The 25,119-nt window shown below is 43.0% G+C and overlaps 1 long non-coding RNA gene across 1 annotated transcript in view; it reads right to left on the reverse strand.

Annotated features, from left to right (window-relative positions):
* LOC128939415 (uncharacterized) overlaps positions 1 to 23,846 on the reverse strand; it is a 76,172-nt gene extending 52,326 nt beyond the window's left edge. Inside the window, exon 1 of the long non-coding RNA XR_008483214.1 lies at positions 23,655 to 23,846. This is a non-coding gene — a long non-coding RNA (uncharacterized LOC128939415). The remainder of the gene's footprint in view (positions 1 to 23,654) is intronic.
* Between the last annotated feature and the right edge of the window lie 1,273 nt (positions 23,847 to 25,119).

The raw sequence follows: 25,119 nt of genomic DNA on the forward strand, positions 1-25,119 counted from the left end.
ACTATTTGTTGAAGGCCTTAATGATGGAAAGAAATCTAAAGCACAACTGATGTGAGATGCTTTTGAGCCACCTAACAAAGCCAATGAGGTTAAAAAACAGAGAGAAAATACAATTGGACATAAGAAGCAATTCCTTTGAGTTCTCACCTGTTCTTTGCCTGAAAAACAAGTAAGAAATATTAAGTACATATAAGTACCTAGCTCTCCTTTAAACAAAAGCTGTGAGAAAAGCTTTTCAAATGTCTTTATTCCCTGTTTTCTTATCTTTTATTTTTTTGCCTCTCTTCTAATGTGCTCTCTGGTGTCACAAAAAAAAAAAAAGGTTCTGGTCCTTTTATCTTTTGTTCTATTTCACCTTGAGATCAAGTTTCAGTGAACTAATTTGATCATTCTCATTTAACAGTGACATCTGTAAACATCAAAACCCTAGTGTTATTGTTACTAGATGTTTTGGTTTTTTTACATCAGAACAGAATCTTGCCTCTGTACATTGGGGGTCCACCCTGATCAACGAGGGGGTACCCACCAGGACAGCCATTAGCTGGGGGCATCATGTTGTGTCACTAACCTCTTCCTAGGAGGTCAGTGCCCACCGCTGTAGTCAAGAGCAAACCAAGGCAAATCCCATCATCTTTCTCTGCCTCTGTTCCCGCATCCAGCCTTTCCCTTCTTTATCCTGCATCCCCATTCCAGCAGGGGGCATCTTGTATGGTTTGTTTGTGTTTTGCCTGTCCTGGTGGGCTCTGAGCTCGGTTGGGCTCATGGATCTCTAATGACCTGATCAGAAGTTGCCAGCTCTTCAGATGCTTTTTTCCCTCTTGAAAACTGAAGGGGAAAAAAAATCAGCGAAAGGAATTGGCTGGTATCTGTGCTTTGACTTTCCTCTCCTCCTCCCTGCTGGATAGATATCTCTCTTGGACAGAAGCAGGCTCTGAGTAATGGGGACCACAGTTCAGATGATTTGTAAATGTCTTGCAGTGACAAGTTTGACTTATATCTCAAGTTCTTCTTGTTCTTTCCCTCACACAGCTGCTCTGTGCCTGCAGACTAGCAAGGCCTCCTAAGCTCATCTTGCAGCACCAAAACCAGCCCACACAGATAAGGTCTTCAACACTTGCCTGATCCAGGTCACTGCACAAATACCTGCCAGCCTGCCAGGCTCATTTGTTATTTGGAAATGACCTGCCATGGTTTCTGCACCACTAATTGGCCATGATCCACTTCCTGTTTTATGCATTCATCTTTTTCTTCTGCTGCCTGGTCCAAGAGATGCCAAGTGCATCATTTACTGCACAGTACGTTGAACTGGGACTTAATGTGAAGAGTATTAGACAGAGATTTGGATTAGGTTTGAGATCAGGATCTCTTAGTGATAATCTCTGCAATTGTTCTTACCAAATCATCTTACTGCCTACAGTGATGACACTTCTGGAATGAAATGCAGGAAGAAAATATATACAACTCCAGGCAACAGAGTTCCATCAGAGATGGCTTTGGCCCAAGGACTTATGCAAAACAGATTTGTAATGTTGCAAGTTTGTATTTTTCCTTTCTGCTTCAAGGAGGAAAAAAGCAACAGTTGATACTGCCATGAAGCTGCAAGCCTGAAAGATGGAGGAGTGGAAATTTCAGTGTCTTTAACAATGCTAATCCAAGCCTATGGACCTGTGAACCAAATGTTTGTGAAATACATTGCAGTAGGCTGAATATTGTAAGTCAAATACAGGAAAATTCCTGCTAAAATCAATGGGAATTTTTTCTGAATCAGGATTATGAGATTGGTTACTGCTTGAAAAACTACTGTTCTTCATCTCTAAAGACCCTCCCTGAGGGGCTCCTCTTCTTTACATCCATGAGATCACTGTGCTACCTGGATGGTGACATGCTGTGTGCATGACTGAGAGAGACTGGGTCTCAACAGTGGAGCTGTAAAGCCTGGTTGGGCTCCTATGACTGCACAAGCAAGAGGCTCTGCATGTGCCTGAGCTTGGCCTGCACAGCACATGGCCTGCACATCACCCCCATTCCCAGACCTGCCACTCCATTGTCAGCCTCTGATGGTAATACAGGCACCTCAGACAGAAACTGCTGCCTCTAATTTTAAAATAAATTCTGAGTCTGACTTCAGGTTTATTCTGAGATAAAAGTAGAAATGCTCAAACATTTTGTCCTGTACTTGCTTTACCTGTCCAATCAAACAGAAATTATTACTTATATTTGTATGGCTGCCTCAGAAGCCCAAATCCTTATTAACTCACTTTGTTGCTAAAATCAAGGAAGCAAATCTATCAAACAGCCTTTTATACCCTCCAGGTTCATCATGTCTCTAGTTTAACAAGAAAAAAAAGAAACAAGATGGCAGACAATATTCTAATGGGTGAAACCACTATGCTTTGCACAAGTGGCTTTTAGGCCTGAGCATATGCATTTGACATACTCATTTTCTTAAACTGTTTATGTTCATGGATCTCTCCTCTGTGGCTGACATGTGTGTATTGGAATTAGTTCTGTCTTATCATCATTGCCATGGTTACCTTATCATCATTATTGTATGTATGTGTTGCTATATTACTATTGCAGATGTCTTACCAAAATTCCCTAAAGAAAATGATCCCAGAACTTACACTGTACACATCCCTAACTACTAAGCATTGATATCTTCTATAATCTGTTTCCCAGCTAAAACAAAGATGGCTTAAACTTCTCTGCTGAAATAAAGCTGTTTGCCCTTTCTGGGTGGAGAACAAATCACTCCATGTGTCATCTTCAGCATAAGTCAATTCGTTACATCAAATGCAACAAACAAACAAACAAACAAACCCTTCTACTTAAGTGAGCCGCTCAGCAGCTTGATTTGCCTTTATTTCCCCTTCTACATTGCTAAAAATCACAGGATTATTGATATCTGCAGCAGGAAAGGCATGTCCGCAGCTGAAATGAGGCTATCATGAGATAGCAAACACAGAGATCATTTTAGCAGGGTAGGACACATCTCAAAGCCCAAGACAGAGAAAAGTTTGAGTTTGGGATGAAAAAAATCTTTGCTGGGGGCACCATGCCACAGCGCCACAAAAATTATCCTATGAAGACAGGCTGGGAGAGTTGGAATTGTTCAGCCTGGAAAAGAGAAGCCTCCAGGGAGATCTTACTGTGGCCTTTCAATACTTAAAAGGAGCTTATAAGAAAGATGAGGAAAGGCTTTACAGTAGGACCTGCAGCAATAGGACAAGGAGTAATGTTTTTAAACAAAAAGAGGGCAGATTCAGACTAGATACAAGGAAGAATATTTTTATGATGAAGGCAGTGAAACACTGGGACAGGTTGACCAGAGAGGCTGTAGATGCCTCATCCCTGGAAACACTTAGGTACAGGCAGGATGGAGCTCTGAGAAACCTGGTGTAGTTGAAGACATCCCTGCTTATTGCATGGGGGGTTGGACTAGATGACCTTTAAAGGTGCCTTCTGACCCAAACCCTTCTATGAATCAATGATTCTATGCAGTCCTTCAGAACAGAATTGGAAAAGCCCAGAAGCTAATACCTGGTTTTAATCCAAATTATGTATTTATTTCTAATGGACAAATGAATGTAGAACTCTTATTCTAAAGTGTAACTGTAACTTAGCTTAGCACTGACTACTAGATTTCCCATCCCATTTATCTTGATTATAAGAACAAATCCTTACTACATGCACAGGCAGAGGCTTTGAATATGTTATGATAATGAATGCCATTATGAAGTTAGAGTACAGTGGTGTGAAGAAAGTGATTCACCACTGGGAAAATACTAACAAATAAATTTATTGGATGATACATTGCCTGCATGCATGACTCTAGGTTTATAAACAAGGGGTTATATATTTTTCCACAACTATAATCTAATATTACCAAACCGGGGAATACCAAATAGAGGTAAGATATTTCTAATGATTCCAACAATAACAGAAATGAAATCTTAAAGAAATACAAGAAAATAGCAGAACCTCTAATAAGAGAGGACATGATAGTACTAATTTAGCAGTGAAATGTTTCTTCTGAAGCTAAGGATGACTGGCAATTTGTAAGTGCAGCTAACTGACCATCTTCTAAAGTGGAAGTGGAAACTGGGAAAAAGTTCATCGTGATACAGCAAATATAGAGGTCATAATAATTTTTAACCAAAGGCAAATAAGACAACATTTGTCTTGTCAAGTGTTCAGATTGCGTGTCACTACCCAGACCTCACAGTGATCGCATCATCCCACTATACCTGCAGTTATGGGGCATGGAAAGAACTACTATTATGTGGTAAAATTGTCATAGCACTGCAAGGATATTGCTCTATCCTCTGCTGACATCCAGGAAGTTTTCTCTGAATGTTTATTATAGCCATTGCAGCTTTGGGATACCTCAGAGGTTCTGATTTGCTAGGAAGGCCCAGCTGAATGACTGCTAACTTGGGAATATCTTGGCATTGGAAGAAGGTTATCGTTTCAGGATCGCAGAGGCAGCAGGCCTCTTGCTGCCAGCCAGTCTCTCCTGGAGCATCACTGAAGGGCTGAGAGTGGAGGAGTAGAATTCTCCGAACAGAGACAGGCCCTTTAGCTCTAAAAAATTTAATTCCTTAGGCAGCAGTCATTTTTCTGTCTTTACCATCTGTCCGGGAAATGGGGATTGTGTTCATTGTACCAAACAACTTTCCAGGGTCCACGCCCTCTAGAAAACTGCATTGACGTTCAGGCTGGGTTGCCCCCTCCCTGTAGCAGAAGCTGGAATGAGATGCTTTTGTTTCTCCAGGATTCACTGGAATGAGTCCAGAAGAGGGACATGAAGATGCTTCCCAGATGCACTCCAGTATGTCAAAGTCTCTTGTGTAGTGGGGAGCCCAGACCTGAACCTAGCCCTGCAGACATCTCACCAGGGCTACACAGAGAGAGGAAGGATCACCTTCCTCATCGCGCTGGCAGTGTTCTTTGCAATGGGACTACAGTGCAGATCCCCCTCCTTTTCCAGCCAAGCTGAAGCATCCACAAGACAAACTGGTGACTAACACGCAGCCTATCCTGGTTGTTTAGCAAAACACAGTTTGTCACCCGAATTGAAGAGCTCTGGTGAATCCCACAACAAAATAATTGAGTTAAACACAAATTACTTCATCATTTATGACATTTCAACAGTGCCTGTGCTCTTATAAACTTATTGAAATATAAAAAAACCTGGCTTTCCTTGGGTGCTATGGGGCTTTTCTGCTTTGCACCGTCTGCGTGCAGGGTCTTGTGTGATTACTCAGCCCCTGCACATGTGGGGAAGCTTTATGAGCTTTGAGATCAGCTCCAGATGGCAGCTCGGTGCTCTCTTTTTCCCAACACCGATGGGATGCCTGGCTAGCAGGAAGTGGATGCAGCCCAAGGCAGCACAGGGCAGAAGAGGAGAAGCAGGTTCTCAGCAGGGCTGTGGCCAGAGCTGGCTGTGACAGAGCCTCAGGGATGGGCTAGCAGAGAGGCATGAAGTTCTTACAAAAGGTCAACTGCCCCATGCCTGAAAATTACTCAAGAGGGCTTGCTTATTCTGCAAGCCTCAAGAGGGCTTGTTAATTATTGTGTTTATTATGGTAAGATGCTCTAGGATAGCTTGGTGTGAAATGAGCTCATTTGTTAAAAGTGACCTTAAAATATGAAATGCAGAGCCTGGTTCTCATCTTGGCACCTTCTCCAATCAATAACATCAGGGAGACATGAGAGGCCATCTCAGAATTGCAATGTGCTGCATCAGCATCAATGAGGTGGAAATTAGTCTGAGGCTCACAAACATTTGGGACTTGTTTTTTAATCACCTTTGTCTTCATAAAATTATTCATTGTACTTATTTAGCTTATATCCACTTGGTCCTTCCAGGAGTATATATTCCATGAAAAGGAAGGAATGGAAATTTACCTAAAATGCTGCAGGGAATTTAGAATTATGGCTGTTCATTTGAGTAGAAAAAAAATGTTGCTCATCTCTATTAAAAGATATGAAGAGAAAAATAATTTTGCAGACTTGGGTTTCACCTTAAAGAACAATTTTTTAAGTGAAAACATCTGATTTTTCACATGAGTCATCAGCCAAGGCTGATGTTTCATGGTTCTGCTGTGCCTGTACCACCGAGCCCTGAAGGCTCACAGAGGTTTAACCCATGGCTGCAGCTCCTCAAGATGGCCAGCCTTGGCAGCAGCTTAGCGTGGCATGTTGGAGCTGTGCTCTGTTCAGGCCTTACTTTCTCATTAAAAAATTAGATAGCTCTGTTTTGCTCCATCTTACACAAGGCAGTGACCCTGAGTTTTCTGGCAAATCTCCAGATATGGTCTTCTGTAGGAAAAATTTTGGGTCCTTCTTGTATTCACTAAAAATAAAGGAGAAAAACCCTTATCACCAAGGATAGTGGCATTTGTCAGCTCCATTTTGCTTAGCTCAGCTGAATTACTGTCTGCCAAACAGGCAAACTTGAAAGATACATTTTTCTCCATCTCCTTTGAAAGTCCTGTGTCATTAGAAATGCTTAAAAATTGCAGGTAGAAAAATAGCATCTTGACTCTCCACTTTGACCCCTTAGCTTTACAGAAGTCCTTATTATATTGTTTTGACTGTTGCCTTTTCTAACATGGCCATATATATCCAGAGCTTTGTGTTCAGACAAATTGTCTTCCTACACTATTGCCTATTTATCCTTATTAACTTATTATTGAATTTAACTTTCCAGTTTTTGCTTTCACTTTTCTAACTTCCAGCAAAAGGTGTTCCTAAAACTACAGATGACATACAGGAACTGCTGGCAAAGCAACATAATAGCCAGAGGGAGGAGGGAATGCTTAGGGCAACTTCTACTCTGGTTGGTTAAGCAGAACTTCCATTGACATCCTGAAACAGATGAGGTCCAGATAAAAACAGTCATGATTGACTGTTGTGCTATCTGGCTGCATTCTAGACTTTTAAATGAATTTGAAAGCAGCCAGGCATCTAATCTTTTTCAAAGGAACAGCCAAGACAGAAAAGAATTTTGCTATGCAGTTTTGGAGCTAACAGTGTGCAGTGAACAAAATCCTGATCAAGCATGGTGTAATACCCACACTTTACATTTCTGTGGAAGGTATGGAAGATGTGTGGGATGGACTGGCCTATGGAAGTGTTCATTTCTGCCTGGTAGCAAAAGAAGATATCCAGGAAAACTAGGATAGAACTGGCACTTGTTTTTCAGGGGCAAATCTGGGAGCACTGGATCCCAGCACAAGTTTAATTTTTGGTAAGAGAAAGAAGCACTGCTCAAAGTTGTTTGCTTTTGATAGAAACATCCAGGTATTTGAGGTGCTCCTAAATCAGTGCTTGAGATCAGTAATATTTTGTGGCAATCATGGTCAGGAGTTGAACATGCAGGTGAGGAATAGGAGAATCCTGTACCAGTTTGATCACTTGGAGTCATTGAGCTGTGAGTGAGATGGAATTTTGTGAACTCCACAGTGCTTCAGCTGCTCTACACATGTCTTACCCACCTCACAGCTTGTGTCACTCCCTCTGCACAAGGTACTGAGCTTCTGCCACCATGTGCCAAGTCTCCTTTTCTTCATACTGAGTCAATGAGGGGCTAAGGATGCAAATAAAGAGAATAAGATGCTTCTTCCTTTATCCTCTGAAGGCCTAATCCAGAGGTGATTGATAGCAGTGGAGGAAGTAACTGCATTGGACCTTGATTTGAGAGTGCCTCTGCAGAAGAACAGGGGAGCCATACATCTGTGTGGGATACACATCTGTGACACCAAAAGAATAAGTCCCATTATCTGTCACCTTGGACTACATGGATATGTTTTTTCTTCCAGTAAAATATTAAATTCTCCAGGTAAGAAAAATCCTTTCACCGTATCTTTGCATCTAAAACCATTTGTTAAAGGATTCATTTTAAAGCCAGAGAGAACTATTATTCTCTGACCTCTTGTTTTGAAGAGAATACACAAGGTAGATTAAAGTGTTATTATTGCTTGATCAAACAATGTACTTGAATGTTTGTTGAGAAAAAGGTTTTCCAAACCTTCCAAAATACAGAAAAGTGTCTTTTCATAACAGTGTCAGACCTCTTGATGAATTACACAATGTCACCCAACTGTGATTCCTCTTGCTCAAACCAGGAATTGTGTTTGCATACATTGTGCAGGCTCAATATTTCCCCGTCGTATAGGCATGTGGAAAAGAAAAAATGAACTAAAATGAAACAAAACAAGCAAAGAAGACACATTTGTACTGCCTATGAAAGCAATCAGGAGCACAATTATCTAGTGCAATTTTCTTTGGATACCTAAACAAAAGGTAAATTTGTTTTTTGGATAAAAGTGGTTTGTGCTTATGAAAACAAAACATGCCCTTGTATGTCTCAGAAGATTAAATAGAGAGCAGAAAATGTACCGAATGGGGTGAAAGAGGGCACCCCTGTGCATGACATTCTCTTCAGCAGATTCACTAAGGTTTCCTGGCCACTGCCAGCCAAGCTCCAATGGGATTTGCCTTATTTGACTGACAGGCCTGCAAATTAGCAAAGGTTAATTGGACACTGGAGCTGACCACCCATGGGTCTCAGTATGAAGAGAAGAAAAGCCCCTCCAGAGGCTGGTTCATGCATTCCAAGGTAGGAGTGTGAAAGAACTGAAAGGATCAGAGTCAATGTTACCCCACCGATAACTACAAAAGTCTGCGATATGGACAGGAGTTGTTTCCCCAATTCAAAGCCAGTTGTCTGAGGCATCCCAACCCCTTTAAGCCATATCTTTAGCCATGGAAAGCCTAAGAGCTCAAGTCAGATTTCAAAGGATTTGGTATATGAATAATAGGGAATTTGGAGCTAAAGCATGATTAAGAGCCCTAGGTGGGGCTGCAATGTGGGGGTAATAACTTCAGCCAGAATTTATTACCTTGCTAGCTGGACATATCCTTGGTTAATTCCTGCAGCTTGTATTTGTGCTTTACTGTGACTTTTATCAGTATGTGATCAGATATTTCTTTGAAGTACCTTTTTTATTTAGGCACCAATAACACAGGAAGCATTTTCCTCTAGCAAAGTTTGAAACCTCTTTTTTCAGCCAGAATACTGCCCAAAGAGGTTGCCTGACTTGTAGCCTTCGCCCCAGGCCATGCAGCAGTTTGCTCCACCTGCTATTTCTAGACTATAACTTCTGAAAGGATTTCTTGTCATCTTTTTACCTCTGACTCACAGCCCCAAAGCAGGCTCTCAAATATTTGCATTAAAACCCCCAAGCTATGTGTCCTGCTCTTCACATGAGCCCGTAACTACTGCTGAGTAAGGGAACACATACTCAACACCTCCTCATGGAAAATTGCTGCTTTTTCCAGTGGTTTCAGTAAGGTTTTGGAGTTAGGTAAGCTCCCTAGAAACCACTCAAACTTACTCATAACAGTAAAATACCAAATTCTTTTCTGAACCTTACAGACTTCTTAGTGTCAGCAAAGTTTCAGCGTGTGTAAGACTTTTGTGTAACGAACCATGCTAGCATGTAATATTAATTTTGTGGCCCTTCAACCTCTTCCATCCAACCCTTCCTTTGTTTGCCATGCTTACCTGTCCTGTGATGCTTAAACATAGAAAGAAATCTCCTTAGGTCAGGGACCTGTCAATCAGTTAAAGTCTCTAAAGTGCAACACACTTTTAACAGGTCTGTATTAATAATGAATCACATTTGCTTTCTAGATGTGCGAACACTTACTGGAGTTTTCTCTCCTGTTTGTCAGAGTGGGTAGGGACTCACTGCATCCAACGAGCAAAAAGCCACCACTAAGATGGCAATGTCAGCTGCTGTAGCCCAGCTGGGACAGGAAGCACAAGACCAACCTCCTGTCTACTAGCAGCAAACTTTTGATCATAAAAGTCTCTCCACAGCTTCGGGCAAACCAAGGCAATAAAATGGGCATAGAGCCCAGCATGTCCAGTTTTACTGTGGTGGTACTTAGAGACTCAAGTTTCACTACATCAAAGGGAAGTCAGACAGCTATCAGCATGGATGTTTTTCTTGAGGTAAGACAACCCCTGTTCCTTCCCCTTTCCTTGTAGAATTTAAAGGAACTCAGGCAAGAGCTCACTTCAAAGACAGGTAGGTGAGGAAACAGAGGGAATATTGACTTTTAAAGTAACTTCTTGCCTCTATAGGATTAAGGAAGTTGGGTAGGTAGTCACCTTGTTTTCCTCATAATTTCCTCTTCTCCTGAGCACTGAATGTTTTTCTCCTTGTTTCATCTCCTATCCCAACATACAATCCATCAGTCTCCTCAGAGGATAGTCCCCTGACCAGGCAAACACGGGGGAAGGAAGAGACCAAGTAAAATCAGCCCCACAGGCCTCCCTGCTAGATGGTTTGAGGTACCCTTGCCCTTCTCTTTATCACCGTGCCCCAGTGCCCTCCCAGCTCCAGTGCAAGTGATGGATGGGTGGTCAAGACACAGTCAGACCAGGGTAGGGTCCCCAGGGAACAGGGCTGAGAGGGTTCATGTTCCACCATGAAGGAAAAGCATAAGGGATCCATGGCTCAACATGGTTACATCTGGGAAATGTACTCTGATGGCAGCAATAGTTTTCCATTGGCATTATTAAGAACCACAGCAGACTCCTGCTCTGCTCATTGTGTTTGCTGGTATTTCCACTGGCATTTCCATTTCTGTTGCATTCTGAGACTACCTGTCAATGCCTGTCTTGCCAGTTACCCATTCTCTATTACACATTCTGCTTTTAGTTTAGTTCAAGTGATTTGTATTTCATGATAACCCCATAATTTTTGGAATTTAGCGGCTTTAAGTCACATTTTTCTGCCTGCTATGGGTCAGTCTCCCACCATACCAGAGTGCTGACTTGTGTAGCCCAGGTGGGTAGCTGTTCCTGTGGGTGGACAAAATTTCCAAAAGCAATAAGGCAGGCAAGCACTTGCAATGAGTCCACTATGACCTTTGGACATCCCACCTTTGAGCATTGTAATTCCTCCAGCCATCAGCTATCTTCAGAGGCCTGACATCCTGCCTACTGCCAGCTGTCCTCTTGTCTCTCCTCATGCTGCTGGCCATACAGAATGGGAGCTGCTGGAAGCAGCAATTTCAGGAAAATTGAAGAAATCACCACATGATTTTAGTCAGACATTAGATGCTGCCTGGTTGCAGCTCAGGAGACTCTCACTTGCATTTCAGCAATGTCACATCTCCTTTTGCATTGGCCACCATTGTGTATAATTTCTACAGTGTGTACAAGAGCATGCTGTGAGCAGGAGATAAACTCATCCACACACATGTGTTTGCTATAGCTTTAGGAATCACCCCACTGTGTACTAACAAGAGATTTAAAAAATGACCATCAAATATAAAGATGTGAAAACTGCCATCTGATCTAGAAAGGAAGGTTTAAGCTCTCTCTGTTCTTTCAGCCCCTGAAACAGCCTGAAAATTGACTGACCTTGCACTGTATGGATGTTTGTTAACAAACAGAGGCTTTGCTGGCCCAGGGAGGGAAGGGAGCTCTTGAGTATTCTCAGCCTGAAGATCAATGTCTGTCCTCACATTCCAGAGGTACAAACCCAGCACTGCTAGTAGCTGCACCTCAGCTGATGGTAGCTGCTCTGACAAAACACTGTGGGTAATAGTTTTCATATTATTTTCCTTCTCATACATCCCAAGAGCATATTTGCCTTGTCTTAATTATGGCTTTTCATTAACTACTCATCTCTATTTCTTCATGACTGATTGCCCCAGGTTCTTTCCCTGCACTACTCTTGTCCACTCATGGATAACCTGTTTTGTATTTGCATCTGCAATTCTCTTAACTGTGCTGAGCCTATACTTGTCATATTTCATTCTTTCCTGACAGCTCCCCTAATTCATCCATTATTGCACTAGATCGTAGATTATTAATTACTGTCCCAGAGTGTTGGGTCATCCCTGTACTTATATTTCTTCCACTCCTTTCTGTATGTTTCTCTTAAATGTATTAAGAAACACCAGGACTCTGTGAAGCCCAGCCCTTGGGCAGGAATGGGGCACAGGGAAGGCAGAGGCAGTCAGTGATTTTAAGAGACAAGATATTCAATCAGACATTAAGGTTAGTGAAACCACTTTCACAGAGGTAGGATAGAGGCATTTCACCAAGAGATACAGCAAGCTAAATGTGCAAAGGGTGGTAAAGGATGCTCATCAGCACTGTTCTGACCCTTCCATAAAAATATACTTCGTTGACTTGACAAGAGCAAAAGTGCCAGAAAAGCTTCCAGTTGCCAAAGGTAGGTCTGGTCAGCCTTGGGGCTGCACAGAGCCAGCAGGTCCCAAACCAGAGAGCCAGGGATGTGTCTTGGTGCTGTGATCAGCCCTGTGCCTCTGGGGCGGGCTCACCCCACAGCATAAGCAGAGGGTGGGACAGAGCAGGGCTCCTGTGGGAGAGGAGAAGCTGGGCCAGGGAGCAGCAGGGGCAGCCCACAGTGAAGTGCTCTCAGCCTGATGTTCCGCCGCAGCCACCACTCCGAACTGAGCCCTGCTACAGTCGTTGCAGGCAGCTGTCACTGCTGCTCTCTCCTCTGCTTAATATCCCTCTTTGGCTTTTATGTGAAGCTGAACTGACCACCCAAGGCCTTCTGACTCTCTGCCCTTTGCTGTGGGCAGCTCTTTTACTGTGTAAAGCCCTTTCTTGTTGCATAAATTTTCTGTAAGGGTCATGCAAGTGCAACCACAAGAGAGACCCAGGATAACATGGTTTATGAATTTGAGGGATGATATGGAGAAAATTGCAGTCAGTTGGCACAACTTAGGAAGGTGATTAGAGAAAAAAAAAAGCCCTATGGTGCAAAAAGATTAAGACAGACAAGTAGCAGAAAAGCAGGAGACACTTCTGTCCTCAGAGCATTCCGAGTGCACACACCCCCTTGCCCAGTTGTTCAAGCTATCACTTTTATTGTGCCCTCAGACCCTCCCATCCTGGGGGCATCAGCTGGGAACTGAATCACTGCAAAAGAGCTGAGAATATTTCTTCAGCTGGAGCAGGTCTTCTCTGACCTAAGCATTGACACCAAACCCAGCCAGAAGCAGACAACAAACAGAACGCAAAGATATAAAAGAGGTGTGAAGAGGTCTCCTAAAGCCATCTGCATCCACTCTCCCAAAGCTTGTTGGAGCAAGCCTGGAGCTTGTCTTACCTCCCTCAGGATTGCACAGAACTGGCATGTCAGAATGTTGAGGTTTCCTGTCACCCCGGGCATTGCTGCAGAGGTCACATATCAGTGATGCACTGAAAATGGGGCTCTAAGTGCTGCCTCTGCTTGTGCGGACTGCACTTTTGGGGATGGTGTGGAATGGTGCTGAATAAACAGCATGTCCTTACACCGGGTAGGAGAGTGAATGCCTGATGTGGAGGGGGGACACAGATTAATGCTACAAAAAGGAGCAGTTTGCTGTGCACTGAATGTTTTTTGGTGCTGGAGTGCACAACACCTGATTGGGACCTTCCTCAGGGCAGTGGTGGATGAACTTACCTGACTGCTCCACTGAGTGTCCAAAAAAATCAGAGGCTCTTTGCATTGTTTCCATTGGTCATACTGTGCTGTGACAGTACCTGAAAGGCTGAGCCAGGTGGTGCTGTAAGGCCTGGCACAAACACTGAGTCAGAGACATTTGTCACTTTGAGGAGCTGATGCAAGAGCCACCACGTTGGTCATCACTGGGGCTGCTATCTCTGCAGAGGAACCAGAGCCAAAACTCTGATTCATCTTCTGAGCTATACATGAATGCTCAGCTTCAAATGCATGCTTGACTCTTACACAAACCATCTGAAAGAAATCAGGCTGTGAAATTTTCCCTGTCCTCCACTGCACAAGAAGAAACATTCTGGTTAGTTGAGTCTCCATGACTAGAAATAGACCTGTTCTTTCCTGACTGATGAAGAGAGGGAGAGACAAGACAGACCTATTTGGTGCCTGGTAAACTTCATAACATTTTCCTTTCACACTGATACAGGAGCTGTACCTGAATGCTCCTGCCTCTCTGTGAAGGATGTGGTTAGGTCCTTGTCTGCCTTACTAAATGTCTGAATTTCCTGCCTCTTGGAACGTAGCAAGATACTAGTGTTCACCATGGAGACCATCCTCCATCTTATCTTCTAAGATGAGGTCCTCCTGCAAGCAGCAGTAAGAAAACTTCCCCATCCTGTGGAGCCTCTGGGGTCCCTGGGACCATCACTCTGCTCTGCTCCTAGTCATTCCTCCTGGGGTGCATCTGTGTCTCAACAGAGCTTTGTCTCGTTCATCCACCTGATAGAGGAGCTGCACATATTGATCTAAGGTGCAGGGCTGACTTCCTTTGGCAAGTTCATGTCCTCACACTATGCCTCAGTTTACCCTTCCATTACATGGGATGAACACGCCTGCCTGCCTGCAGGCTGGCGAGTGTTATCTCTCAGGCTTCAGATGGGAGACATTGAAAATGTCAGCTCTAATAATTTATATGTCACAAGCTGAAAACACAGTTTCAAGTGTACTCACCAGAAAAAAGTGGTATTTGGGGAGTCAGGAAGAGTGGCCATCCCTGCTGCATTGCTGTGCTCCTTTCCTTCCCTTCCCTTGCAGTAATGCAACTGAAGGTAAAACTTGGCAAGGGGAATTTAATAGTGAATTAAAGTGTAGGAGGCAAGGGAAACAGGCTGATGTTGCAGCACAGCTAATATGCAATAGCCAGACCTACCTGGGCTGGTGGATAATGAGTTGTCAGGATTATATGTGGCAGCAGAATGGCTTGTTTTGAAGTGGAATTATTGAACTGATTATGGGCAAGTTCTTGTATCTATGTCCTGCAAATAAATAGTGCAAATAATGAGCAGCAAACAAGGCAAGACACAAACCAAGCCAGGAGAACAAGGAGACAAAGTATTATCTGTCAGAGAGAGACACAAATTGAAAAAAGGGAGTCATTAAGAAAAGGAGATAAATCTGGGGAGGGGGAAGAGTGACAAGGAAGAGAAACAGTGTTGCTGTAAAATGGGAAGCACTCATTTTTTAATGGTATATATCCCCAATGAATATCATGAAGATACCTGGCTGCTTTGCTATATATGAGACTGTATGTGTCACTCCATGACACTGCTGTATGCACCTTTCCTGGTCTGTGTGTGCTGCTGCAAGCCTGGTGCATCCCTGTGAGTGATGAACTACTTTCATCAGTTTGCACTAAATGTTGAGAATTAGTTGAGCTATAAGCCATATTTCATGTTAGGTTACAGGGGAAAACAGTAGGAGATAGGATTTATGCTCTCTGTATAAATGAACTTCATAAGCTTTTCTTCGCAAGGGAAAAAGAAATTGTGTCTGATAAAGTTCTGCACTAAAAAAAAAAAAAAGAATTTAAAAAAATAATATTTCTAAAGTGGGAAAAAAGCAACTTTTGTTATCACTGGTGATTAATTGAATTGATGTGTAACTGTTGTTCCAGAGCAGTGGAGATTAGAAACAGTGACAGACTATGCCCTAGTGGTCCCAGTTCTGCTATTACCTGAAATTACAGTCCAAAGCAGACTGACTAGTGTGCCCCCACAAATTCATAAAAATTCAAGAGCCACTCTCACCAGTCTACTTTTGATAAATTCTTCTTGATTCAGTAACCTTTCTTAATGGAATTTCTCTCTCTCTTCCTCTCTTTTCTTTTACCTTTTTTTTTTCCACTTCGGTCCACACATTTATTATTTTCCCTCCCACTCTCCTCCGTGGGAGTGCAGACCTCTGACTAAACATCCATGTTATAATCTGCACAGGAATTTACTGATGGTGCATGACAGAAGGGACTTAAAGAAAATTATGCATTTCTCAGGTCTACCCTAGGGCACACAAATCAAAGTCTCCCCTGAACACTATATAGTAAAACTGAAAGTAGCTACACTTTATATGGAAATTAGATGATCCTAGGATATAACACAACTAAACATATATCAAAACACAGTGACAATGAAGGTGGAAACTACTTTTTCTTTAGTGAGGATATAAACCTCTATTTTGTTTTATTTGTCTTAAAATATGCCTTTTTCTTCAAGGATGAGAAAAAATCCCAGTAGGAATACGCATTCACTGGACAGGCTCTAAAACTCGTGATTCTTTTTTCATTTTCATTTTGCTTTTAGACCACTTTTATTTTTTATTGCCTTAGAAAAGGCATTTAGAATAGTTCATACAGTAACAAATACCTTGATCTCCTATGGAATTAATCAGAAAGGGAAGGGCTTAATCAGGGGGCAGGGAGTAATCTCATGGCACTTTTAGGTCAAGGGACCATATCTAATTTTGCTTTCTTTTTCTCTAGGTTCTTGCTTGTTTTATAACAAAACCAAAACATAAAGCGTAGCAATGTGATACCTTGTACATAAAGCCTGCTGTTTTCCCTCACGCTGGCTCCTTCCTGGGGGATGAGCCATTAACAGCAGAGCCCCTCCAGCTGCTGTTGTTGATGGCTGTGCAAAGGCAGCTGCCACATGCAGGCTCATTGCAGCTGGGACATAGATCGTACAACATCTGGGTTAGTGTCGCTTCCCTCCAGGGCTTCTGCACACCTTTCACATTCCATTTTTTTAATGAAATAGGGAGTGGGAGCTGGAGAGGTCCATGTATGATTTATGCGCTGGAACAAGGCAATGAGGGACAGAGACTGTTCAATGCTAAAACCAAACAGAGAAGCAGAATAGATAAAAGGAAGATTGTGTTTATTCCGCTAGTACTCCTGGATCAGCATTTGAAGAATTAACTTTCTGCATTCTTTTGTGTTGTCATTTTATAGCATGAAAAATCAGCTCATTTCAAGGCAGCATAAGATAAAAAGGAGATGACAAAGTTCAGGAACCCTTGGGGCTCTCTGTTTTGATGAGCTGATAGATTAACCCAAGTGCTTTCCCACTTCCATGGATGTGTGGGATCAGATTGCATCTTGCTGCGCATCTCGACAGAGTGCAGTGATACAAGTCATCTCATCCATGAAGGCAACATGGCACCAAAATAGAAGCAGGAAAGAAGTAGCCAGAACACAGAGCATGATAGCTGAGCAGATATGAGTTCATGCTCCTATTCTGTGACAGTCTTTCTACCTATAAATCTATTCGTTTTTCCATGCCTCATTTACATATTCAAAAACTCAAGATGAAACTAGTTCTCTGTCTCACAGGTCCACTATGAAAGGTAAATGATATTAAATATTGTAACCTACTTTACTGCTGTAATACCAAAGTCTATTTAAGATATTATTACCAGAAAGGAGAGAGATTTTATAGACAGTTTCCCTTTGTCTCAGAGGAGACCAGACGGTGATGTCAGACTTCCAAAGGCCAACATGACACTGGAAGAAAACATTTATGCTTTCCTCCAAAATATGTAGAGAAGTGGAAATCCATTGAGGGCACAACTGGAACAAGTAATTCACTGGGACATCATTATCTATCTGCCTGCTGCTTGCATATATCATGGAAATCTATTTCCATGTGATGCAGGTGAGTGTCTCCCTGCTGGGGAGCTGAAGGCAAGGGATTATCCCTCTTTACTCATGAGACCACATCAGTTACTGCATCCAGTCATGAGTTCCTTGATACGTAGGAAAGGCACCAGTAAATGGGACAAATTCAGAGAGCCAGCAAAATGGTTAGGGGCACTGGCCCCATGAGGATGTGCTGAGGGACCTCACTTTCTCAGCCTAGAGAAGAGGCAACTTTGGGGCGCTTAGGAGCCACCTGTCACTGTGAGGAGGACATCATGACGCATTCTGGAACATCAGTTCCCTCCCCACCTGAATGACTCCATCAGTCAAAATATCTCTATCTTTGCTGACAGTAAAGAAGGAAAGGCACAGTCATCTTCTGCAGAAAGGTATTTGTTTATGTTTAAAGAGATAGCATATGTAGACAGAACAATTGGAAAAGGCCCTGCCCCTACACTGTATTGTGTAGGTATCTGAGGGTATAGAATAAGACCTGTTCAATGCCTGCATCATATTTTTCAGAGGCTGGTATCTTTGAATTTCTTTTACGTGGCAGATGAGATATTTCCCCTTCAGTACACATTTTAACACAGACATCACAGGGGCCACTGAGAAACTGTTTTCCAACTGTATTTTCAGTCTTTCAGTTTTGAACAATACATAAAGTGTCCTAGTGAAGAGAGAAAAATGGCTCAGAGTTAAAAATGCCCCTATTTACTGCAGTGTCTTAATACTGCTGGCATTAGAATGTGATTGTTCACACAAGCAGTGGTGTTAAGGAAGCCAAGGCAATAAAACAGAAATCAGAGATGGTGCTTCTGCTAATGAGAAGGAAAATACAGGTACCACTGCAAGTCCCTGTCTGACCCTCCTGTCTCCCAGCGAGCTCTGTGCAGACGTATCTGCTGTGTTGAGGAAGAGGTTTTTCTGCATGGGAAAGGGAAAGGGCAGTGCATGTATCCATCCTGGGGTGATCAGCCTGTACAAGCCTGCTTGATCTCAACTCTGGCAGCAGTGCATGGCTTTCTGCAGTCTCCTGCCAGCTTCCCTAGCCAGGGAGCATTTGGATTGTTATGACACACAAAGTCATAAGGTCCTGCTTTCTTTATGGCTCAAGCAGGAATGTTAATTCCAACATCATGGCAATTTCTTTCCCACTTCGCAAGCACTGTGCCTGCCCACTGCACACAACCAACATTGGCCTTAGCTATGTCCCTTACCCCTCGGGGGCTTCTCATGCATCCCCCTACTTATCTCAGTCTCACTAGTGCCACAGACAGGAGGGGAGGATTCACCCATGAATCTCCAGGCAGAGGCACATAAAGGGCTGTTATTTATCACCTCTTTTCCTGTGAAAATGGAGGTGGGCAGTGCGGACAAAACCCCAGCTCAGCACTTGAAGAATCACTGATGAGGATCACTGATGCTATCCTGCATCTCTATCGGCTGCAAACGCTTCCAGGTCCTGCAGGATAAAGCCACACAAGGGCTGTGCTTACAGTGTTCATTATGCAGGCTAGGCACAGCCAGGCAGTACATCATCCTCCCGGAAAATGGCCGGGACAGCAGCTCCGACATAAGCTACCTTGTTGAACAGCACTCTGTAATACAGCAGATGAAATTCAATTGCTTCCCAAAGAGCAAAGCAGATGCCTTCACCATCATGGCCTGTCACATGAAGAGAAGCACATGTCATAAGCATGAGAAAGATTCAGCTCTCCTGCTTGGCCAACAAAATAAAACACTTGCTATTTTTTGGGAAAGTAGGAGTGTCGTTCTGGGACAGTAGAGCCATAGCGGCTGCTCAGAGAGAGAGCGGCTGTCACACAGCTTCTCTGCTGGCCCTGCAATGCCAGCAGGACTCTCCTCCCTTGAGCATGTATTTGAGGAGTGTGTGGTGCGTGCCAGCTGAATCACAGCTGTTGGTACAGAGAAGATTGATGGCAGGGCAGAGGCAGGTAAATTCACCAGGAAACATGATCAATTTTCTTTGGAAAGCAGTCCTTTGCTACAGGAGGGGAAATTATGGCAAGAACAATGAGTAGAAGAGAATCCTGGACAAACTTGCAACAGGAATATGGCATCCATCTGAATGAGAAATGGGAAAATAGATCAGGCAAAGAGCAGAGCAATAGAGTTTAGAGAAGATGTGTGGGTTTGCAAGGAAAGATGAAGGAGATATAAAGTGGAATCTAGAATCTAGCTAGCAGCTGGGAAGCAATCAGGAAGCCTGTAGTGGGTCTGGAAGGGGAAATAGAGTGAAGAAAAAGACAAAAATAGAGGTACGAACAGGTAGAAACAGAAATGAGGCTGTTGCTGCACCAAGTTTGCACAGGCTCTTGTGATGATGATTACCTGAGTGCCTATGTGCTGTGCCCCCTAACTCCTCCAAGCTGGGAGCACAGCACAGATACCCACGTTGGCCCTGCACGAATGCTGCACAGCTCTGCAGGAATTACAGGCTGTGCAGCATATCTTCCTGGCCTCAGATTTGCACCTCCCCAGTAAGTCCTGCTTACATATTGGCAGCCATGTGCTGTAGAGCCCAGGAGCCACTGCCTGAAAGACAATTATTTACTTAATGTTCATAAATTAATATCTAGCTTCTGGAGTCATCTGGCTCTTTAGGCTTTGGTGAGATGCTGTCTCTCTTTTCCTTTCCTTTTCTTTTTTTTTTTTTTTTTCCTCCCCAGTGCACACGAGATAGTGTGGAGCTGTTGATGTGTTTAGTACAAGTTTATCTTGAACACATCTGCTTATGCCAAGGAAATAGTATGAACTCCCAGTGACCTGTAGAGCCTGCATTCCTAATTAGCTGAGAAATATTCCATAATCAGGGTATTGCCATTTCAATGGAGTCTATAGATAGAAAGGTCATGTTCTTGTCTGGGGTCACAAATAATCACTTCTGACTATATGGTTTCATTCTGACCTAGAGTTAACCAGGTGCAAAGCTGGTAAGCAGCAGGACAAGATTACACTGTCTCACAGAGTACATCTACCCCGAGGGCTTGCCTTATGTTTTTCAGTCACATTTTTTTCGTGCAACCTCTAACAAATATGTACAAACCCTTCAAGCATGATCGAGCAACTGCTTTGAAACAATGCCGGGTTTTATGGCTGCTTTGCTGCAGGCCATCAGCCCCAAGAAGGTGCAACAAGCAAAAAAGCTGAGAATGTGCCCTCCAGCGACACTCACAGGACCCGCAGCACCTGCCAGCCCTTCCTGCCACTCACTCTCCATTTGCCTACTGCCCGCCTGCGTGTCGGGGATTTTTGGTCATTTTATTTTATTTGCCCCCTGACTTTTTTTATTCTACAGAGAAGCATTCAGTTTCTGGAACCATCCAGCCTCCTCCATCCACTGCGCTGCTTCACCATAGTAAGGAGGTAGAAACTGATTTCTCTAAGGGTCTCTACCACATGGACCCTCTCCACCACAGCAAGAGTTTGGGCAGGAGTAACTCCGGCATAGGGAAACATTCCCAGGTTCCTTCCAACTACCGACTGTGGCAGAAGCATTGCGGTTTGGAGTTTGGCAATGTTGATTGTAGCTTCCCAGAGGAAGAGCTTGGCTATCTCTGGTTATAATATCCTATGAGTGTCTTCTGTGGTGCAAACACAGGCACAAATGTACTCAGAGGGGTGGGAGAAAAGTGAAGATTCACCACAACAAGCCAGTGGAATATACCATAACTCGATGGAAAGGGTGTGAAGGAGAAAAATACACAAATGGCAAAAGTCAGTAACAGAGCTTCTCACCCAGACTGCAGGCTGATCTGAAGGGGCTAATACTGCCTTGTCTTTCCATCCCTCCCAGCCTTCTCTCTGACTAGGCAATCTGTCACTACATCTCTACCCTGGAGGACATCAAAAACTGCAAATCTCTGTACTTATGCCTTGTTCCTTCCTCCAACTGAGTTGTTTCAGTCACAAATGTAGGTTAGAACATTTCTCATATGGCTAAGCGTACATTTGTGTCTGGGGAAAGGCACTCCACTGATTTTATGCCTTTGCTAGAGGGTTTCTCCCCACCTTCAGAACATCTATATCACAGCAGAGACTGAGAATTGGATTAAGTTTGTGTGATGGATCTGTATGGCTTCTCTACAAAGCAGGGACATAAACCTGAAGGCAGGGCATCTCTGGTTGTAGGAATGGACTCCAGACTGGAAAGCAGTGGCACAAAAACCACTAGGAAGTGTTCACCTAACACAAAAATAGTTCCCAGGAAGCTGTGTGTTTTGCTGTAGAAATTATAATTGCAGTTCAGTTAACACTTGAAGATCAGTGTTTTCTTTTTGCCAGCAGTCAGGCTTCCTGGTGTTACCTGCAGGAATTCTGCTGTGGATTAATAAATAGGGTGACATGAACTCAGACTGATAGGTCTCTCCCATACTCCTCCTCCCAGACACATGCAGTCCAAACTCTGTGAAATCCTCCTGGAAGCCCTTGAGAAATGTTCTTGCTTCCTTCCAAAAAATATAAAATTTATTCTGAAAAAAAAAAAAAGGAAGCATTGGTTGGTGAAATAAGTTACACTGTAAAAAATCCCATTGGCAACCTCCGAGAAATTCACAATGACTGTTCCTTTGTCCAGGGTCAGTGTCTCTTGGGCATGTCCCCTTACAGGCTGCATACGTTTGTGGATGCTCACTGTTGTATTTTTTGTTTTGTTTGCACAGGGAAATAGTGTCAACATTCCATTTTTTGGGTTGTCTACAGAACAGTGAAACTTTGATGGTTGACTTAGTTCTTTCAGGAGTACAATTCAAATAGTGATTACTGGAGCTGAATGATTCAGAAAGTTTTCAGATAATCTTTGCTTAGGTCCTGATCTTCCCAAAAAAATGCTCGTACTTCATTTTTTTGCTTGCACAGTCACACAGAATTAAATGGGAGCATGACAGCACATTGAAAGCTATGCCTATCATAAATCACCTTTCTGCATCAGGGCCCCATGCACTGCATGTGATATCTGATGGGAAAAAAAAGATTTTAAAATAAGTTTGCTTTGGCCACATCTAAATTCCTTCTGTTTTCAGTGATAGTTTGGAAAGGAGATCTTTGGTAACAAAATAACAACAACAAAAAAGGCAAGAGGAAACAGTTTTTAAAGCCTCATATGGAAGTTCTTCTGAAAACCCAGTTGTATGCTTGCATAAACAAGGATTCAGCTGAGGTATCTGCACAGTGTCCCTGTCAGAAAACAGCAGTGATGCATATGATTTATCAGAGCACCAGCCACTACATGCCGTGGATATTTGCTCTCAGACCACAGTGTTAAAGATTAGAAAAGGTATCTGTTGAATTCATTTGAATAGCAAATAGACTGGGGAATCACAATCTGTTCTCAGCTATTCAATGGATGAAAAAAGTAATTTATTGAATATATTAGTCTCTCAATTCTAGCAATTATTAGATCAGAGTTAGAGATCTGTAGACAATAATTTCAGGTTCTATATACAATTTCTACAAGCAACTGATAAGTGATGCTAGTGCATGTAGTTCCTGGCTTCTAGCTCAGTCACAAGTAGTTTGTAACAAATCCTCCCCATTCCCCATTCGGAGGCTGGCTGACAGTGTCCTCAGCCAAGCACTGGTGTAAGGATTTCCAAGATCAAATCATGGGTTAACTACATTAATCTTGTGGAATTAGATTTTTGACCCGTGTTTGTAAATCACAAATCACAGTTACAAAACTTAGTCACCTACAAGGCTTGCAAATGAATTTCAACAATCAATTGAACAGCTGAGCTAATCCATATTAGTACACAGGGAAAGGAATCTTGGACATTTGCATTTTGCATAAAAGCAGGACTGAAAGTACTTCAAGGACAACTGGTAGGAAAAAAAGCAGTTTGGGGAGAGGAAAGACACTGGAGTAGTCAGCATCTGGTATTTCTAGGACCAGTGTTCAAATTTTGCATAATTTGCTCAGAAATTAAAGCAGGTTTTCTAACCCTCTTATCAGAGAGCTTTTCTCCCAAGTGTCCATCCTCTTGGCAGCCTCTGCATGGAGACACCAAGCTCCCAGTCATCCTTCCCTTAGAAGCCATTTCATCAACTCAAGTCAGAAGCAGCTGAATGCCTACAGAAGAATCTGGAAAACCAGCATTACGTATGGAAAGAAGAGGAGAGAGCACCAAAGAGATGGCAGATTGCCATTTTGTACTCACCCAATTAATATGCTCCTTCCTCCATTTGCTCTCTTGGTCTTTCCAGTCTCCATAATGCCTGGTGAACAGATCAAGGGGTGGAGCTGAACTGGTGACTGTCACCTTATAACATCTCTCCTATAAACACATAGTACTAGCACAGGCAGAAGGCTCTGTCGTGCTGATCATCATCCTCTGAGTCAGCCATTTACAACCACCTTCTCCAGGCTGTCATCTTGCCACTACAAATTCAAAATCTGAGTCAGAACCCAATTTAAACTGCTATAATTAACAGTCCCAATTTAACCAAACCTAGCAGTTTGTCATGTTGCATTCTCTGCATACATCTGAGCATCTTGCATTTGGGCTACTTTGTTCCCTGCTCATCCCCTTCTGCTGCCAAGCAGCTCTGGTCCAAAGAGCACCAGTGGGTTTAGGCTCCCACCAGGATAGAGTCTAACAGCAGCAAACTATAAAATTCAGCCATGTTGGATTTGTTTTGCTTGTTAAAAAGCAAAGTACCAAATGTCATGGAATGAGTGCTGCTGTGTGCTAATCTATAAATACTGATGAGTCAAAAAGGGGTGAAGCTCTGCAAGTGATTTGTCAGTGAAAAAGAGTTATTGTATAATGGAGTGGCCCACTGCAATGAGGCAGCTCTGGGGCACCTCACGTTGGTGAGGGAAAAGCCTGGGTGCTGCTTAAGGGAAAGATGTGCGGAAGTATCTTGCCCACTGGTGAGCCCCAGGAAACTTGGACCAGACAAGTTTCCTATGTGGAAGATAATTGTTTATTAAACAAGATAAAAATGAGCACTATTCCCCTTGTTGTTTCTGTATACTCCTGTTTCCTAACAAATGCTTCACTCTGAGGAGGGGGTCTGGTCACTGTGGATAGTTTGGAGTGTCCCTGACTTCACTTTAAGGGAATTCCCTGCTTTATTTTTAGGGAATTGCAGATAGGTGACTTACAGATTAACTCATGTTTTTGCAGCCACAGGTGATGCCAAAACTGTAGGTGTAAACATATTTCTGAAAATGTGCCTTTTTAAGATTTAGAGAAGACTTTTTCCCTCTACCTTCTCTCCATTGCTTCCTTTCCTTCCTCTCACCATCCATTTTGAATGATTTATTTGGTCTATGCATTTTGGTGTTGTTTATTTTTGCAGTGCTGTCTGGAGGCCACCACTAAGAGGTTCTGGCTCTTGAGCCAAGTGCAACTGGAGAACCATCCGCTACCCACACATGTTTACAATCTGCATGTGACGTGAACGGACTAACAGAGCTTATTTATACATAATTCATGCAGCAGATCAGCAGGCAAACTGGAATAAACTCCATGTCTCCAAATCTGATTTAAGTAACTTATGTCCAAAACTGGACCCACTCTGTTGTCTCAGTACCTTGCTGTGATCCTGCTCCATCCTGTGGCTTCCCATGGATGGCCACTGTGTGTAACATTCTGTGAACATGTCCAGTTGAGCCCA

Source organism: Melozone crissalis, unplaced genomic scaffold, assembly GCF_028551555.1.
Source record: "Melozone crissalis strain CALT ecotype California unplaced genomic scaffold, PUWL_Pcris_2 ptg000027l_1, whole genome shotgun sequence".
Lineage (NCBI taxonomy): Eukaryota > Metazoa > Chordata > Aves > Passeriformes > Passerellidae > Melozone > Melozone crissalis.